This window comes from Loxodonta africana, chromosome 5 (assembly GCF_030014295.1).
Source record: "Loxodonta africana isolate mLoxAfr1 chromosome 5, mLoxAfr1.hap2, whole genome shotgun sequence".
NCBI classification, from domain to species: Eukaryota; Metazoa; Chordata; class Mammalia; order Proboscidea; family Elephantidae; genus Loxodonta; species Loxodonta africana.
This window is the reverse complement of record NC_087346.1, coordinates 56,123,470-56,144,225: the sequence shown is the minus strand read 5'-3', so window position 1 is coordinate 56,144,225 and position 20,756 is coordinate 56,123,470.

The following is a 20,756-nucleotide window of genomic DNA, read 5'->3' as shown; positions in this document are numbered from 1 at the left end:
CTGTCTTATTCTAGCAATAAATCATGTCCACCTGTGGTTACACAATTAATTGTGTGGAGTCAAACTGCATGCAACTCATTAGAGATGGATTTCCAATGAAATTTTAGTCCTTATGCATAATAATTACACACAAAACATATTATATATTCATGTTTTACTCAGTTGTACTACTAATAATTATAATGTTAACTTAATCAAGAAGAAATTTTCAGCACTTAAGAGCTTTGTAATCACAGGAAAAGTTTTAAAAATTAAATTTCAATTTACACACACACACACATATATATGTACATATACCTATTATTTGAGGGCACTGGGTTATATATATTATTGTAAAGAAGTCTGATGGGGTGGTCAGTAAAAGAATAAAACCTAATAATTTATTACATCTGGAGAGAGTTTTCTGAGTAAGTGGAATGAATGCATGAGATCAAGGAGAAAAGTCATGAGGTTAACTTTTTGACTGCTGAAGAGTTTTTTGTGTATTTTTTAAATGGGTAATTGCAAGTATAAAATTACTATGGTATTTAGATTCCATTGGTTGAGTTTGAAAATGACATATGACTTTTTAAAAAAGTCAATAATTACACGGTAGAAATTATATCGTTTGCAACTTTAAATTTTATACAAAAGAAATAGCAACTCAAAAATGTGTAAAGGGGTATATAAGCTTTCAAAATTCATGTAGGTGATATCTAACAGAAGTTTGAAGGCCACTGAATGAAATTCTGATATATCTATAGAGAGAGAGGAAAAATATATTTCTTATCTTCAATATAAGGAAATCCATTCAATTAATAACAACTACTACAACCTAGAACTGAAAAAAGACTAATATAAATAGAGGAGACCTCAAGTGACCATCATTTTAGGTGACTGTCCAGATGGTATTTCTTTCCTTGAATTTTATGAGCTGAGACTTGTTTCTTGTACCAACTAATAAATGTTGTTCTAGCACATGGACTTGTCATATGGAAAGAATCTGCTTTGAATTTTAATCTGAATTCAGTTGCATTCATTATCTATTGAAAAACGAATTACTGCTTAGCCTATAGAAAAGTGAATACATGTAATTATCTAAATGCATTCAAGTTAAATATATATATACACACATGAAAACATATATGTATTATGTATTTATGTACTATATATTACTACCCAATTACTACATGTTATTATTACATTATAGTGCATGCATGTTCTATATTTTTATTATTAAATTACATGCATATACACATACATACAATAAATTCTAGCTAATAGATTCTAACTTAAATTTCCTGTCAGTAAAATATATTACTTCTAGATGGTAGGTACTTAGTAAAAAATATTGGTTGTAAAATAAATGTCAGTTTTATAATATACAGTCTTGCACGCAGATTTCGTTTTTCTGTTTATCCATATCAGTTCTTTTTAAAAACTCATACAACTCCTATTTTACCTATTATTGGAAGATTTATAAGACAAAGTGCAAAGAAATGCATTTCAAAATCAGAAATATTTATAGCAGTAATTATCATTTAATAATAGATATTATAGTTTGTAATGGATTCTGATTCAGTTAGATCCCACAATTAACAACCTACTCAATTATCCTATAGTAATTAGACTTCAACGCATCAGATATAACAGCTAAAACAAATTATATCTAGGTTGAAAAATTACAAGCAGATTAAAATAGAAGCTGTCCTTAATAACTGGATATGCTTTTGTTTTATCTATTTTATTTTAAATACATTTTTAGATTTTTACTGGAGAGTTTATTAGATGAGAGAAAATAACCATACTAGTTTGGCTTGTATTATTATCCTAATTAAAATTGACAAGGTTCTCAATCTGAAATTGTTTTTCAAAAAACAGATGTGCACTCCCTGGGTAAGCCATCTTTTATATGAAGAGGGCTTGAGTTACAATTACAACATTATCTATGCCTCTATATGAAAACCAGCCTAATTTATCAAAAATTATTTGCATTTAAATTCAGTGCTTTGAGATCCCATCTGGAAATTAGAAACGTACTGATAATTGTTGATTTTTAGCAAGGAAAATACATTATGTCAAGGACCATTTATTTTCTGGCCCTCATATTTTTATTGTGAAAATCTTGAAGTTAAAATGTAGTGGGAAATAACCATGCAAATCAGAAACATGGACTGTGAATCTGGAGATCCCAACTAAGGCATGTGAGTTATCCTTAGACAGTTTAGATTTTTAAATTGTTTATAGATGGTGTTCAGATTATGGAAACAATAAACCTGTTGCACACCACGCTGATTAAATCTCAGCTGCAGCGTGTGTTGACCTTTGCCTCACAAATTTTGAAAAAGTGTATGTATGTACATGTAAATGTATATATACATGTACATATATAAATGTGTGTGTGTAAACTTGGTGCTTCCTGAATGTAGCTGTCTGTGATTTTAGGAACACTGGTAAACTAGAATGAACCTAGAGGAAGGCATTTGGAAGAAGGCATCCAGGTTTGCGAAGTTTATAAAGCATGTTTTGTGGAAGCAACTGGGATTATTTAGATTTGAAGGAATAGCGTCATCAAGTCATCTTTAAATATTTAAATAACCTTGAAATAATAAAGGGATTAGATTTTTTTTTTTATGTTGCTCCAGAGTTCAGAACTAGGATTAATAGTACAAGTGAAGATAAAACAGATTTTGTCTTAATGTAAGAATTACTTTTAGAGCCCAGCTCTTTGGCAGTGGAATAAATTGCCTCGTGAGATAGTGTGCTACCCACGGAGTGGAGGTTTAAGCATCTTTTAGAAACGCTGTAAAACATACTAAACTCTAGGATCCCTATATATCCTAACGTTTTATAGTACTTCTAAATTTCTTTTAAAAAATTCTGAGATTCAGTGTTTTAGACAGGGATTATTTAACATATTTCCCATTTTGTTTAAGGTGACAAGATTTTTTAATTTTGAATGCACATTCACTCAATCAAGAAACATTTATAGAGCACCTACTATGTGCCAGGCATGGTGTTAAACAATGGCTTTAGGGAGGAGCTGAACTAAACTTGGTATCTACCTTATGAAGGTCAGAGATTAGTAGAAGCAGACATTACTCAACAGTGGTATAAACACATGGGCAAATGTGAACTTTGATAAATCATGTAGAGACGGTACACAGCACTCTGTGACCTTATATCAAAGCCATAACATTTTTTCCATCTTACCGCTACAACCTAGTCTAACTAGCTTAATCTTTCACCTGGAATACCAAGCAGCCTACTGACTGGGCTCCCTGCTTCCACTCATGCTGCCCTCCAATCCTTTCTCAGCTACACAAGTGCAATTTCCTCAAAATGCAAATGAGATCATACCTTCACCCTGTCTGAAATCCTGCAACATTTCTCACTGCTCTAAAGACCAAAGTTCTTCACATGGCCTGAAATTATTTTTATAATATGGCCTTTGTCTGAGCAGCCCTGGTGGTGCAGTGGTTAAGTGCTTGGTTGCTAACAGAAAGGTGGGCTGTTCAAACCCACCAGCCACTCCATGGGAGAAAGATGTGGCAGTCTGCTTCCATAAAGACTTACAGCCTTGGGAACCCTATGGGGCAGTTCTACTCTGTCCTATAGGGTTTCTATGTGTCAGAATTGAATTGATGGCAACGGGTTTGCTTTTTGGTGTTTTGGCTTTTGTCTAACTCCAAGAGTACCTCATACCACTTCCCGTCACTTTCTCCATTCCATACGGTCTGAGAATTTTCACTATCTGGAGCATTCTTCTGCATCAGGGCCTTTGCACATGCTGTTCCCTTCCCTGCCAGACTTTTCATCCCTTCTCCCTTCACCTAAGATAACCCCATCAAGTCTCAATTTACATACTGCCTTCTCATACACAATCATAAGTCCTTCATTCATTTACCCAACAACAATTCATCAATTTCCTGTTAAGCACCAAACACTGTTCTAGATGTTTGGAATACACATGCAAACAAAACAGGCAGAGAGACTTGTCCTTGAGGGAAAAGAAAACAAAACTTCTGGTTAGTTTATACTCTACCTAAGATGTTAAGTCATTATCTAGATAATTGCATTGCACAAGTAATCTCATGTGATATACAACTATATTCTTAGAGATTTTCAATACTACAGTTTTTCTAAAAACACACAGGTATGTGAGATTAGATAGGAGATTATAAAAAAAATGGCTTTTGGTCTGACAAAAACACACTTTATAGAGAATTTGGCTCATTTCATGCCACATGTTTTCATATCTAAGTTGATAGCATACTGGTGCACGTATTTGTATATGTACATGGCATGTATATGTATATTTGTATATTGTATGTATGTGTCATGTATAACATAACTAGATTTTATACTATCCTCCACAGAAGAATGTGAATGAATATTCTACCTTGAAAGTATTAATGGATTTGCTCAAAATTAGTTTGAATATTTTATAAGTTAAACTTATGTTGTTATAAAAAATTATAAACTTTACTTTTTTGGAGGCAAGTGATCATGAGTTTCATCAATTAGCTATTTCAGAAAGCCTGTGTTCATCACATTTTATTCAGTGTTGGGCCTTAAGGAAAGCTTTTATAAATTAGGAAGCCTCTTTACTGGTCTGAGGAATTTATAGTCCACCTAGAGAGACAACATAAATGAAAGAATATGAGGCAGTGTATCTACCAAGTGCAACAAAGTATAGTAAAAAGTTAATGTAAAAGAAGAAAATAACAAAACTTTTCCTCACCCCAATTATTTTCAATATACTTCCTTATTCAGCAAGATAAAAACAGTACAGCCATGAATTTATGTTACATCGGATGAAATTCACTAGCTAGACTGTGATTTCTGGTACGAAACAACTGCTAACTAGTGTTTTGTATTATTCAAAAAACGTAGAAGCAGCAATTTTGGATTTACAGGAAGCTTTTTTTTTTTCTGGGTGCGCTAGATTATGATGGCATTCTCTTATGATCAGGATGCCTCGGTTTGAAGGCTTTACAAGTTATGGATCTTAGGAGAAAAATAACAGTTCTGGGAGAGTTTCTTCTTTGTAGCTCACTGAGATAAGGAAAAATGTCCAAGACAACGTGTTTACAGAAGCTTGGAAAGCAGCCGTGTCAGTTGAGGTAACTGCCAGATAGGATCTTGCCGAGGTCGTTGTAGTTCTGCTTTCTTCTGGTTTTCTGGTGAAACCTGAGAACTTAGAGCAATGGGTTGAAAAAAGACCATGAAATCAAAGGACCATTGGTTTGGATAAAACTACAGTCAGTAAAAATGGAAAATAAACTTCTATGTGTTTGGCCTTTAGCAGCCTCAGGGACTTTGAATAACATTTTACCAAATTGCTTTTGAGTCCTTCAGAGTTGTAATGCTTTTTCCTTGGGTCAGTGGTAGTTTAAAATCTGTTAGCAGTTGTGAAATAGTGTAAAAGGGATATGAAATATATTTTTCTTCTTAAATGCCACTTAATCCAATAAATTGTAGGCCAAGGACATATACTAATTAAAAAAAATTACTATCAATTTCCACTGGTAATGATAGCGATAATGTTTGTACCTTAAAAGTTCTTTGTTTGGTTCAGGTTGGCCAAAAGAAACTTTTTTTCATTGGCCTGTATGCTGTTATTGGAGGGCTCAATCCAATTAGTTAAAGAATTTAACGTTACTTCAGGTTTTGGGTATTATTTATGCTGTATGCTTTTGTACGTAGGGCAAACAGTTTAAAAGGGTGCACTCTGTAATATTAAATGATATGAAAAATGAATGCTGAGAACAAAATTCAAATGTGAAAAAACTAACATGCTGACAATTGACAAATAGTCCAATTAACATTACAGACGTTTTGCCAAGTTGAAAAATGAGAAGCAAACAAAAACATTTTTATATTATAAGCAAAGTTTAGAAGTTTATAAAAATCATTTTTTTCCCTATTTCAGGGAAGTGATCCAGGATTATTCTTCTCAATTGCTTACTGATGGTGCTTTAAAGGAAGGGAATAGTAAGGTGTGATTAAATACTTACTGATTTAAGTGGCTTATTGGAAGGTTTTGTATAAACTGGATATTTATGTTTTGAGCCCTGGTGGTGCAGTATGTTAAAAGCTTGGCTGTTTACCAAAAGGTCACAGTTTGACTCCTGCAGCCACTCTTTGGAAACCCTATGCGGCAGTTCTACGCTGCCCTATAGGGTCTTTATGAGTCGGATTTGACTCAACACTAACTGTTACACCATTGGAACAGCCTGTTAAGCACCAGAGAGCAGGGTTGTCTGGCTTGTTTCCATGGCCTTAGGAAGGGCACAAGCACAGGCAGGCACACAATAGAACTACAGATCCACAAGAAATTTTGTTGAATGTATTGATAAAGTCCCTAGCAAGAAAATGAACACAAAATAGCAAAATAGGACTCAAGATAGGGAAGCATTCTGCAAGGTGATATAGAGAAAGAGAGTTCTGCAGAGTTTTGCCAAATTGATCGTGCAACAAGAAGAGAGAATGTTATAATTCTCCCAAATACTTTTCTACAGTCAGCTCTGTAGGGAAAAGGATGTAATAAAAAAGAAAAGTGCTCTAAAGATAAACTTAAAGCCATCTACGTACCCTCAATCATAGCAAATGATAAAGGGAAATACTTAGGTTTTGGAAAATTGCTCCATGATAGGAAAAGTTAGCAAAAGAAGACAGAAATAAAACGGTGGTGAGTCCACAGTCAAACTGCAGCATAATGTTAGTAGACAGTTTTCAGTTTCAAAATACTGCATTCTTCATCAAAATTTCTCACTAAGATCAGTTTTTTCATTCGTTCCTTTGTTCCTCCCTCCCTCTCCCTCTTTCTCCTTCCTTTCCTTTCTCCATGGAGAACCTTAAGCAAATAGATGTCATACAAAAGAAATTAAAATTCTGCTTCAAGTTTTAGAAAGGTCTATGGGACTCTTGGAGGCCTAGTGATGCAGTGGTTAAAGTGCTCAGCTGCTAACTGAAAGGTCACTGGTTGGAACTCACCAGCTGCTCCATGGGAGAAAGATGTGGCATTCTGCTTCTGTGAAGATTTACAGCCCTGGAAGCTCTATGGGGGCAGTCCTATTCTGTCCTATAGGGTCGCTATGAGTCAGAATAAGTTAGATGGCAAGGGGTTTGGTTTTGGTTTTTTGACTGGGCTCCTTAAATCCTGTATTCATTATCATACTTTTATACGATTCCTAAAGCACCTATTGTTATTGTTGTTAGCTGCCATTGAGTTAGCCCCTGACTCCTGGTGCCCCATGCACAACTGAACAAAATGCTGCCTGGTCCTGTGCCTTTGCCATGACAGTGGACCAGGCCATTGTGATCCATAGTGTTTTCACTGGCTGATTTTCAGAAGTACATCACCAGGCATTTTTTTCCTAGTCTGTCTTAGTCTGAAAGCTCTGCTGAAAGCATCATAACAACATGCAAGCCTCCACTGATGGAGGAGTGGTGGCTGAGGCTAAGTGGATTGGCTGAAAGTCAGACCCGGGTCTCCTGCATGGAAGGTGACAATTCTACCACTGAACTACCAATGCCTCATGAAGTATCTATGTTGTGGCATTGTTAGTTGCCCTTGAGTCGATTCCAACTCATGGTGACCCCATGTGTGCAGAGTAGAACTGCTCCATAGGGTTTCCAAGGCTGTGATTTTTCAGAAGTAGATACCTGGCATTTCTTCCAAGATGCCTCTAGGTAGCCTTTTAGCTAGTAGTCAAGCACTCAACGATTTCTACCACCCAGGGACTCCATCTATAAAAAAAAAAAAAAATAGTAGATGATAAATACCTACCTTGATTCCCCACATTTTTCTTGGTTATTCATCATTTATTACTTCATTAGGTTTTTTCCAAATCTCTAAGAGATATTATAATACCATTAAAAATCTCATATTAATAATTCTAATTTTAAGGCGTGAAATCCCGCTTTATGTTTGTCACAAGCCTCAGAGCCATGAGCCACTGTAATTCCACAGAAAGCCTCTGTGCCATGAAAAGGAACACTTTCTTATTGAAAATACTACTGTGCATTGTAGAAAATGTAAATTTGTCTCAACTTATTGGCATTGCTTAGCTCTCCTGGAAGTGCTGCCCTTGAGATCCTGATTCTCTGAAATGATGTTATAGCATAAGTGTATGGGGATGAATTCTCCTTCTGCCACTGAGCATCTACTGGGGATTACACCTAAGGACAGAGGTGCCACACTCTTTAAAAACTCAAAGGTTAGCAAAGTTAAATGATATTGGGCTGCTGGGTGCCAGGTTTTTCAAAGCAGATTCATCTACAAAATCAATATGGACACAAGACATTTATTGCATTATTCCATTATACACCCATACCTCAAACATTTAACATGTCAGGAATAATACTCTGAGTTCTTAAACCTTAACCAAATGTAAAAGCAGAGACCCATAGAAAATTAAATCTCTAGTGAACCAATACATCAAACGGTATGATTTTTGTTCCTAGTTATTTCAATGACTCCATGAAGAGGAAAGGAGCCTTAAAATGCAACTAAAATTTCAAAAAAAAAAATGTGCCAAATAATAGAAATTTTCTTAGAAGAGTCACTAACTGGAGGAAAGCATCAATTAAATGAGATGTCTGGGCTGTTTTAAAACAACAAAATGAAATAAAATAAATAAAAGACTTAATGTTGTTTTTAGATGCCATCAAGTAGATTCCAACTCATGGTGAACCAATGTAGGACAGGAAAAAACATTGCCCAATCTTGCATCATCTTCATGATTGTTGGTATGCGTGAGTCCATTGTTGGGGCCACTGTGTATTTCAACTGTCTTCTACTGTAGGAGGCTTATTTTCTAGCACTGTATTTGACAATATTTTGTTGGAATCCATAGGGTTTTCACTGGCTAATTTTAAAAAAGTAAATTGCCAGGATTTTCTTCCTAGTCTGCTTAGTCTGGAAACTCAGCTGAAATATGTCCACCATGGGTGACCCTGCTGGTATTTAAAATACTGGTGGTGTGGCTTCCAGCTTCATAGCAACATGCAAACCATCACAGTATGACAAGCAGATAGATGGGTGGTGAAAGGACTTGTAGAGGTGGTTTTAGAGAGTAAATTGATTTTATATGGTTCATTCCTGACAATTTCAAGTCTTTTATGAAATAGGTTGCAGATCAGTAGTATTATATAGGATGAGGTAATGAAGTGGCAGTAATAAAGAGCAGTGTGAGTGGTGAAATCTGCCTAGAAGTAACATTGTGCTATAGGAGTTTAGGTAGGTGAATGCCTACAGGGCATTAATCTCTGAGAAGAAACCCTATGTTAGATAAATGTATATTGTGTTTGCCTTGGCTATTTTAATTCATGCTTAGTTAGTATCAAAATGTCTAGATAAAGAACAAAACATTCTATTACCTGGATGTTAGGCTTTTTAATATCTCTATATTCACAACAGACAATTTTCTGGATTATCAATTTTTATCTTGTATAGGCATTGACTAAGTTAGGGAAGCAATGCATAAATAAAACCAAAGAAAATAGTAGGGTAAAAAACATGTATCATGAGTCACAAAAAATGTTTATTAGGCTATGTTTAAATATTCAGACTTCACTCTATAAGTTTGTCTATGTATTTAAGTTGAAGAAGTTTTCTTTTCAATATTTTCTACTTCAAACAATGCTGAAAAATACGCTCTATCAACTTGGTAGAATTTGTAGGACATTTTTTATGATCAAATTTACCTGTATATTCCAACACCTTTATTTTATAAAACTATCATTATCTATCCATCCCACATCCTAATAATTCAAATTCAGTTGTTTAGAATTATTATTGAGCTGTATGTCAGGTACTGTGTTAGAAGTATACAGAGGATATTTGGCAAATATACTCATACACACATATTTAAATACATACATTCGCATATACACACAAATACATTCAATAAAAACAAGACCTCAGTCAATCAGGTTATCTACATTGAGCTTTTTAAGGAGAAAATCACAGGAAAACAAGTAGATATCAGAAAATTAGGTTTTTCAGAACTCCTACTTTTAAGTTAAATTAACATTTCCAATATATGATCAATCTGGTGTCAATAGATAGTCAATCTTATTTTCCACATTTTTCACTTACACATATTTTTTAAATTAAATTTGACACCTATACTAAACTTTCAGATTATTGGAAGCTAGAAAAATACACCTTTCCAGAATGTTTCAACAGAGTTATTGTATCCCTTTAAGTCTTATCCACATGAAAAGACTTATTGCAGTATAATGAAAGGAGATAAGGATATTATACTACAAATTTGAGCACAGTCCTTAAGAATAACAATGTTGCTACTGTGTGCTAAAAAAAAGAAAGAACTTTCCCTTTGTGGGTAGTAAGTCCATGTTTGTTCAGTGAAGCAGTATTAATATTTTGATAAAAGCAAGATTTAATATAAATTTTTAGGTGACCAACAACTTATATCAACGTTATGTTTTTTTGAGCAGCGTATTACTGTTACCAAAGATAATTTCTTTTTCTATTTGGAGATACTCCAGACTCACAAAAGTGAAGATGCGTAGAACTGATGACACAAGTTGGTGAGGTCCAAGTTCCATATTGTGAAAAATATCTGAGTAGCAGCCTCACTGTTGATTGAAATACAACGTGCTGAAAATTATCTATACCAGTCAGTTTACCATGACCATCATTCATGTGGAAGTACCTTTCGTGGCGTACATGCAAAAGTCCTCTGCCTGATTGCATAGGCAGGCGCTGGAGTGATGCAGTCCTTTGATTATCTAATCATGTCATCCCTTCCCCAGTGTGCGTTGTATATAGAAGCAATTAAGAAACAAAATTTGAGTCTGGCCAGGAGAGGTTATGAGACTACAAGATTACAAAATTTGTTTTCTAGTATTTTACCACATTAGTGACTCATAAACTTAGAATGGATTCAGCAAGGAAAAATGTCATCTGAGGATATCCGGAAGTGAGTTTGTATTTACTTAGAAACCCAGAATTTCTTTGCTTTCCCGTTACTTTTAACTTGTTGCTTGGTCTGTTCTCTTCAGTATGACCCATCATATTGAAACTGAAGTGCAATAACCTTTCTTTCGGGGAAAGAGGATGAGATCTGTTGATCCGAGTTGTGAAACTGCTTGCCTCCTGGAGATAAGTTATTTGTGTATATTGAGAGGAAGAATATATAAATAAATAAGGTAAACAAAATAGAGTATTGCCATGACATCTGTACAGAACCAAAATTACACAATGAATCATTAGGTTTCCTTACAGTTTATATCTATTTAGAATATGAAAACAAATGCTAAAGTATGTTCTTATTATCATTACTTTTTAACAGAAGCAAAATTGAGTTTTTGAGGTAGAGACTTAACTATGGCAACTTCTCCCTCTCCCTCTCCTAGCCCTTTCTGGTCTTCTTATTTTTGTTTTATTATTCAGCTCAAACATTAAGCAGCCTTTAAGTCTCCCATGGACATTTTTTCACATATGCTTGAGCCCTTTTAAAGAGCTGCGTTCTATGCTTTGTGTTCTCTATTATGTTAGGCCATGTTATCCCTAAAAATCATTCTGAGGTTGATAGTACTCCTGTTTTATAAATAAGGAAACTGAGCCTTAGAGAGATTAGATTACTAGCCCAAGCTCATGCATCAGTAATTGCTAGAGCCAGGAGTTGACCTCAAGTCAGACAGACTCTAAAACTTATGCTCCCACTACTACACAAATTTTAAAAATTTAATTCTTCAGACTTCATCCAAGAGAAAATCATGTTACTGCATGACAGCCTTCAGAACAGGCACTTGTTTAGTCTAGAAGCACTTTTTGAGTACAGTAGGTAAACTCTCTGTAGAAGAGGAAATGATTAAGGGCATGGAAATCTCAGATTTAAGTCCTGCTTGGGCAAATGATTTATAGTCTCCATGTATCAGTTTACTCATGTCGTATACAGAGGTCATAATATTCATCTCCGTGAACACTAGCTGCAGTAGCCTATGCAATAATGTCTGGCACATAGTAAGGAGGAATTTTATAAATCAATTATTATTAGGGATACAGCTCTGTACTAAATAGGAAAGATGAATGGATACAGATTTGAAAAGCTAAGTGAGGAGACAAAAGATCAAAGTATGAAATAATAATTTCAAGACAATTGCTAAAAATATACAATGCATGATATGTACAAATTCGTAAATAAGGACTAAGAATAACAAAGATAGAGGGAGACTGAATATATACAGAAAGCTATCTAGAGCTAGTGCTTTGCCATATGTGAAGGTGAAATAGCCCTTGATTTGAAGGGTATGAGAGCTAAAGGAGAGACACAAAGCTAAACAATATAAAACCAATTGAAACCAGTTGCCATTGAGTCAATTCCAACTCATGGCAACCCCATGTTGTTACAGAGTAGAAATGTGCTCCATAGGGTTTTCAAGGCTGTGATCTTTTGGAAGCAGATTGCTAGACCTTTCTTCTGAGGTACGTCTGGGAGATTCGAACCTCTAACCTTCCAGTTAGTAGTGCTTAACCATTTTTACCATCCATGGTACTCGTAAACAATATAAGGGGCACTAAAGAGAAACTGGAGGACTTAACTGAAATAGAATCTTGAGGTGTTTCTGAATCATTCATCCATCAAGTAAAATAATAGCTACCATTTGTTTTAGTATTTTCTTTATGCCAGTTTGGACATGTCATGACATGTCATCAGGAAATACCAATTGCTAGAAAAGGTCATCATGTTTAGTAAAATAGAGGGCCAACAGAAATGAGGGAAATCCTCAATGAGAAGGATTGACACAATAACCAAAACAATGAACTCAAACATACTAACTATCATGAAGATGGTGCAGAACCTGGCAATGTTTCATCCTGTTATACATAAGGTCGCCATGAGTCAGAAGCGACTCAATGGCAACTGACAGCAACAATAACATGCCAGTCACAGTTCTAAACACTTTGTGGTAACTCAGTCCTCACAACTATATGAGAAAGGTGCTTGTCTTAGTAATCTATTGATGTCATAACAGAAATACCATCAGTGGATAGCTTTAACAAAGAGAAATTTATTTTCTCACATTCTAGTAGGTTACAAGTCTAAATTCAGGGCGTCAGCTCCAGGGGAAGGCTTTCTCTCTCTGTTGGCTCTGGAAGAAGGTCCTTGTTGTCAATCTTCCCCTGGTCAAGGAGCTTCTCAGGTGCAGGGACTCCAGGTCCGAAGGAACCGCTCTGCTCCTGGTGCTGCTCTTTTGGTGATATGAGGTCCCCAACTCTCTGTTTGCTTCCCTTTCCTTTTATCTCTTGAGAGATAAAAGGTGGTGCAGGCCACACCCCAGGGAAACTCCCTTTACCTTGGATCAGGGAGGTGACCTGAGTAAGGGTGGTGCTACAATCCCACCCTAATCCTCTCAACATAAAATTACAATCACAAAATGGGGGACAACCATACAATACTGGGAAGTATGGCCTAATGGGATTGAAACACACATTTTTGGGAGAACATAATTCAATCCATGACAGTGCTATTCTTATGTGCTTTCCACAGATGAGGAAACTGAGGCACTAAGGTGCTTCTACCTTGTCCAGGGTCAAACACCTAGTGCAGCAGATCCAGGATTCCAAAGCCCAGCAGTTTGGTTCCGGAACGTAAAGAGCTTCCAGGAAGGCACTGTGTGGGGCATGGGGCGGCGAGGGGACACGTAAGAAGGAAGGGCTGCACTGTGGAGCACGGTTTAATGTATAAGGAAAAGACATTTCTGCCACTTGTTCTTTCAGTTCAGGGTCAAGTCCAAATTCCCACTGCTTAATTCCTGAGAATCAGAGGATCTGAAACCTGTCTTTGAGTTGTAAATCACGCAGGGATTGACTAGGACTTTTGCTGCCAGAAATGAATCAGTAGATCGGATTAAAGGACTAAGTCCTGTCTCAGTGACAAGCAATCACATACAATAGAAAAGAGACGAGGGAATGGGCAATAAATGTAAATCACGTTACAGAAATCCAAGTAATTGGGGTCTGGATGAAGTTTGGGAAGGAATTTAGAGAACAAAGAGAAGATTTCACCTAAGATTTAGTAATGACACACAGATGGAAATATGGGGAAAATAGAAAGGAAAGAAAGAAGGATAGGAAAGCAAGGCGCCACCTTGAAAACCCTGAATTTTTCAGTGTGAGGAGCAGGTGGAATGGAAGTGTTATCAGTAATAAGCAACATTAAGAAAGGGGGAAATTAGGGTAAAGTGGAGAAAATTTAGTTTTCACAACATTGAACTAAAAATAACATTTCTCTCTGAACAACTTTTAATGTCATAGTTTAGTATTTCTCAACGGGAGTTGTAATGACTTTCCTGTTGACAAACTATGACTAATAAAGATACTTGAAAGAGTATAAGAAAGAGACACTGAGCCTATCTGATGTGGGAAATAAAAGGTTCAGGAGTAACATAACAATTTTCATATACAGGTTTGTGTGTGTGTGTGTATTTATTTCGTGTGCTTATGCGTGTGTGTATATATGTGTATATATATATATATATATATATATATATAAAGAGAGTGAGTAGTGATCAACCGTATTATCTCCAAAGAAAGGATGAGGAGTGATTAGAGGTAAAAGAGAGGTATTAAATACTAGATCTGGACATTATGAAAAATATCCTCTCTATGTGTCTATCATTGAAAATGGAGTTTGTATCTGGCTGGAATATTTTAATAAATGTAAATATGAGGGACCTGTTACATCCTCTTTGCTAAGGTTTGCAGCACTGATTTCACTGGCTTTGCTAATGTCACCACAGCTGCAGCTGCTCATGTCCACAGCATAGAACAACTGCCCCACAGGGCTGCAGTTCAGATTGCCTGTTGTTGTTACTGCTAGATGCCATCCAGAAGTTCTGACTCAGAGCGGCCCTATGCAGGATTGCCTAGAGGCTTTCTAAATCCATACAAATGAGTTATTAAAGCCTTTGCACTTAGGGAAGTCCCAGACTCTCCTAAAGGAGCCCTGGTTGGTGCTGGGGTTAAGAGCGCGGCTGCTAACCAAAAGGTCTGCAGTTCCAACCCACCAGCTGCTTCTTGGGAGAAACATGTGGCAGTCTGCTTCTGTAAAGACTGTTGTTGCTAGGTGTCTAGGAGTCAGTTCCAACTCATAGAGACCCTATGTACAACAGAACAAAACCCTGCACGATCCTGCACCATCCTCACAGTTATTATTATATTTGACAACATGGTTGTAACCACTCTGTCAATCCATCTCATTGAGGATCTTCCTCCCTTTTGCTGACCCTCCACTTTGTCAATCATGGTGTCCTTCTCCAGGGACTGGTTCCTCCCGATAATATGCACAAAGTACACAAGACAAAGTCTCTCCATCCTTGCTTTTCAGGAGCAAGCACTCTGGCTGTACTTCTTCTAAGACAGGTTTGTTTCCTTCTGGCAGTTTCCACGGTATATTCAATATTCTTCACCAATGCCATAATTCGAAGGCATCAATTCTTCTTCAGTCTTCCTTATTCATTGTCCAGCCTTTGCATGCATGTGAAGCAATTGAAAATACCATGGCTTGGGTCAGATTATAGCCTTGAAAATCCTATGAGGCAGTTCTATTACAAGGTCGTTATGAGTCAGAATTGAAGGCAATGGGTTTGGTTTTGGGTTTAGACTCTTCTGTCTCTACATTGTGGGGGCCCTTTATTGCAGGGGGCAAAGAAGTGGTAGCAAGAGTGAAGCTCTAAATCTGCAATGCAGAAAGCCTTATGAGATGGCCTCCTTGGCTTCACTTCTGTGGTTAGTTCCCGGACCCCATTTGAGAATAAAAAGGGTGTCATAAAATCTGTGTTTTATTGCCTTTTTTTTTTTTTGTATTAGGCACTTCCCAAATGGTTATCACAAAGTTCCATCCTTACTTTCAGTGGTCACCAAGGCTGGCAAGCAGCTGCAGGCTTGGCTTGTACAGATTTGCTGGGAACTGGGGCCCTTGGATCTCATCTCTATGGCCAACAACTTATAATTGATTTGGTTGAATTCTATTTAGTTCTCTAAAGGGAGATTTAGTGTGTATCTTGTCTACAGAATTGGATTTCCTCCTTGATGGTTGTCCTTTCATATACATAATCTTAAGTGGCCTGATCTTTAAGGGTGACAGCTGCAGGTAGGTTAGCAGAGAATTGCTTGAAGATATTAGAAGTCAACTTATACTGAAAGCCAAAATCAACTCTTAAAAGCACTCAGCTTTCTGATAACCTTACTGGACGCAGTTCTCCCTAAAACCGTTATCTTAAGAGATTTGGATGTTGCCAGTGATCTGAAACTTATTACTGGCCTGAACCATGCTGAATTTTATAATACTCTGAAGTTAAGTGGTTTCAATATTAGATGATCATCATATATCTTAATATTTACGCACTTATGCTCTCCAACTTAACATGAGTAGCCTATACTACAACTGTATGATTTTTAAAGGTATGCCTTAATTATATTTTCCCTTCTACTTCTATTTGTCATTTGCAATTTGGAGGATAGATATTGCTCAAAACTAGAGAATAAAATGTTAATTGATAAGGGGAGGGATTTTCTGCCTGTTTGTACACTGCTGTATCACCAGTAGAACAGTATCTGGTGCTGGCAGTAAAATTTCTTGAATAAATGACCAGCTTATTTTGATTCAAATATAAACTTTTTAATAAAAAATATTGGAAATTTTGTATATATAAGAAAATTCATGTGTGTGTGTATCTCCATGTATATACATCATTATATATGTTTCCATATATATATATATATATATGGCTCTCTCCTGGTAGACTCAATATATACCAAATGACTGCAATAATGATTATATAACAATACCTATTTACTATTCAATTATAATTATTGTGCTATTATTTTTAGCATTCGATATATCACCCCGCTGCTTTACTCTCTAAAGTCTATATTCTTGGTTTTATGTTTTTCATATCTCTGAGGGCAACAAGGTGGGAGGGCAACAAGAATATTCTGCCCTTTTCTTGCTTTTTTATTACCCAAATTGGGCTTCCAAATCTGGTTTGAAACGTCCCTAAGATGGTCCAGGTTATTTTAATGAAGGATAGCCCAGGGAAGTAAAATCTGGTCTTAGGTGAACCAACATCTGGACACACCTGGTCTTTTCAGATATACTAGTGATTGGGTGATATCTCACCAAACTGGCTGTGTGTTGGTAGACAGGGAAAAAACAAAATAAAATTCCTTAAAATGATGAACTTGTATTGATGTTTTCAAATTACCTGCATAAAACTCTATACTTTTGTTTTCAGCATTCCTTCAATATCATAGGTTTGTTAAGGTGTCACACGTGTATAAATTATCCTACATTATTATGCTAGACGCTGCCCACAGATCCATGTGTTTAAATTGCAGTGCTCTCCAGAGTTTTAGGTGTGATCTGCATTTGCCATGAAGGAGCACTTCTTGTGGCATAGTGGTTAAGAGCTATGGCTGCTAACCAGGAGGTTGGCAGTTGAAATCCAAGAGGTGCTCCTTGGAAACTCTATGAGGCAGTTCTACTCTGTCCTATACGGTGGCTCGGCTTCAACAGGGTTTGTGCATTAGCAATTCTATCATTGGCTTCAAGAGGATTAATATGATTTACTAAGAGAATGCATGAATAGGGTCTTCATGGGCACAGTCTGGTGAAAATGCTTTTCTTTTTTTTCTTGCTCCTTCTTCCCTCCTTCTGGACCTTCAGTTATCCATCAGAAAATTGACCCAGAAGAGTACAGTTTCCAGTATTCTTCCCCGTCAGACTCGTGGAAGTCAAGTTCCTGCTATCTGAAAAGAGAAAGAAATCCTAGCCTCGTCTCCAATCATGAGGACATAAGGTCCCAGACTGACAAGAGTCCCTACTTTTTGGCCTTTGTTATCCTATTGATGGTGTCAGGGTTATCCTTCCTTTTTTTAATAGATAGTTTTTAGAGAAGATTATTTTTTTTTAAACCTGGTATCTTTTAGCATCACTATGAGATTACATCCTTTCCCTTCTTTCCCCAAATGTCCTGCAATATTTAGAATGTTTCTTATAACATTCTTTCAGTTTTTTCTTAGGCTGGTCCTATATCCTTGTTTCCTGAGCAGTATAAAAGTCTACAGTTTGGCTAAAAAAACCAAATCAGTTGTTGTTCAGTCGATTCCTACTCATGGCGATATCATGTGTGTCAGAGTAGAACTATGCTCCACAGAGTCTTCAAGTCCGTGACCTTGAACAGATAGCCAGGCCTTTTTTCCAAGGTTCCTCTGAGTGGGCTTAAACCTTCAACCTTTTGATTAATAGTTGAGTGCTTAACCATTTGTGCTACCCAGGGACTTCTAGTTTGGCTATAAAGTCACATCAATTAAAGGTTTCCTATCCATATCTAGGATACCCTGGTGGTGCAGTGGTTAAGTGCTGTGGCTGCTAACCAAGAGGTCGGCAGTTCGAATCTGCCAGGTGCTCCTTGGAAACTCTGTGGGGCAGTTCTACTCTGTCCTGTAGGGTCGCTATGAGTCAGAATTGACTTGACAGCAGTGGGTTTTTATCCATATCTAAGCATCAAATCTTATTAGACAAAGCAAGTCCTAACCAAACTCTACTTCTATACAAGATTAAGCTAATTTAACCAAGTAAATAACAAAGGTATCTGAGCTATTGAGGCTTTTCCAGCAAACTTGCACTTAACCTCAGTTGCTTAGAGGGCACTTACAGGACAAAATTGAAATCATATTAAGAACTTCTGGGAAAAAAGATGTGTTCAGGGTTGGAACATAGAAAACTATCATCCAGAGAAATTCACATAAACAATTTGCATATATGCTTTTTAACATCTTCTACCTCAAGAAAAATCAAATCACCAACTACGTAATTACACTGTACATTTACATTGCAATATCAGAATCCCATTACAATGAACTCCAACTCGATGTTCTTACAAATAATTCCACCCCCCCCCCTTTTTTGGTAGATGTTCAGAGTAAATTGTATATAATTGAATGTATTAGTGTGAGCATCCAACTCTTTTATTTTTCATGGATTACAAAAGCCACATCACTACTCCAAATTTTGTGTTCATACATATAGTTCATATAGTTATATATTATCACAGAATTGAATCATATCCTCACCTTATAAAAGCTTGCCTCAGTTGGGATTATCTACTAAGGAACTCTGAACTAAGGAATGTTTCTTAGTTCTTTCCACTATATATATTTGCAATTTTTAAGAATATAATAAATTAAAAAAATTACTTATATTTGGCATTCTCTAAAAAAAGAAAATAAATGTTCCTTTTTTTTTCAGAGTAGGAGACAATGTCTTCAGGGGAAAACTACAAAGGCACAAATCTTTCACCTAATAACACATTGAGGGCATATTACTTTTTAAAAATGTATTTGCCTTTTTATCTGTAGCTGACATCCAACCCCACTGGGTGCCTAGAGTCTGCTTTTCATGTGAACAACCTTCTTCCATGGAACCTAAATGGAAATTTTTACTAAAAAGCAAAAAGAGTACTCACCTTTCAAAAAATGTAGAGAAAATGTTTACTGATACATGAAAATATCTTCTCCCACTCTTCACAAGGAAAAAATGTGCAAACATATAAAACAAAATTCTCTTTGTGGGCAGGGGGAATAATATCTGAAATAGGAAAAAAAAAGTATCAAAACATGTGAGTTAACTGTCTTTGGTTTAATTATTTAAAGAGCAGATATTTATCCAGCAAATCTGGAACACCAAGAAACCTCTAGTTACATGATTTTTTTAAACTACTGTATATAAGGTTTAACTGTTGGTTGCATATCCTTAAGGCCCATGAAAAAGGAGAGAATAGAGAACTCACATGTCTACACAAACATGGTGAGTACTCAGAAGGCCAGCCAGAGCTCATGCTTGTTATGAACACACGTGCTCACAGGAACTAGCTTTTATAATTTTAAGAACGGAACTCTGTTTCCAAATGAAAATTCTTTATTTTTAAATCTGCAGTCTCTAAATACAGAATGATATCCTTAACACCTTTTCAAGTAAGTCATATGAACTCTAAGACAGAGTTGATTTTATCCCACAGAAAGTCTTTACAAGAGAGATTACATACATGCAGTTTAAGGAAACATGATTTAAAAATGAATTTTTAACCTGACACCAATGTAGGTTCCCAAATTACAGGAGTCAAGCTCAGAAGCCAAGATGTCTGTTTCTGCCTCTGCCCCACTGTCATGGGTTGAATTGTGTTCCCTAAAAATGTGTGTCAACTTGGCCGGGCCACGATTTCCAGTATTGTGTGACTGTCCACTATTTTGTCATCTGATGTGATTTTCCTATGTGTTGTAAATCCTACTTCTATGATGATAATGAGGCAGGATTAGAGACAATTATGTTAATGAGGGAGAACTCAATCTACAAGATTAGATTGTGTCTTAAATCAATCTCTGTTGAGATATAAAATAGAGAAGCCAGCAGAGAGACAGGGGAACCTCATACCACCAAGAAAGGTCCAGGACCACACTCGTTTGGACCCGGGGCCTTGGGCTGAGAAGCTCCTAGAGTGGGGGAAGATTGATAACAAGGACCTTTTCCTAGAGGTGACAGAGACAAAGCCTTCTCCTGGAGCTGACACCCTGAATTTGAACTTCTGGCCTCTTAGACTGTGGGAGAATGAATTTCTCTTTGTTAAAGCCATCCACTTATGGTATTTCTGTTATAGCAGCACTAGATGACTAAGACACCCACCCAAGGCCCTGTGACCTCCCTTTAGTAGCCATTGAGCATGGCAGTGCAGATGTG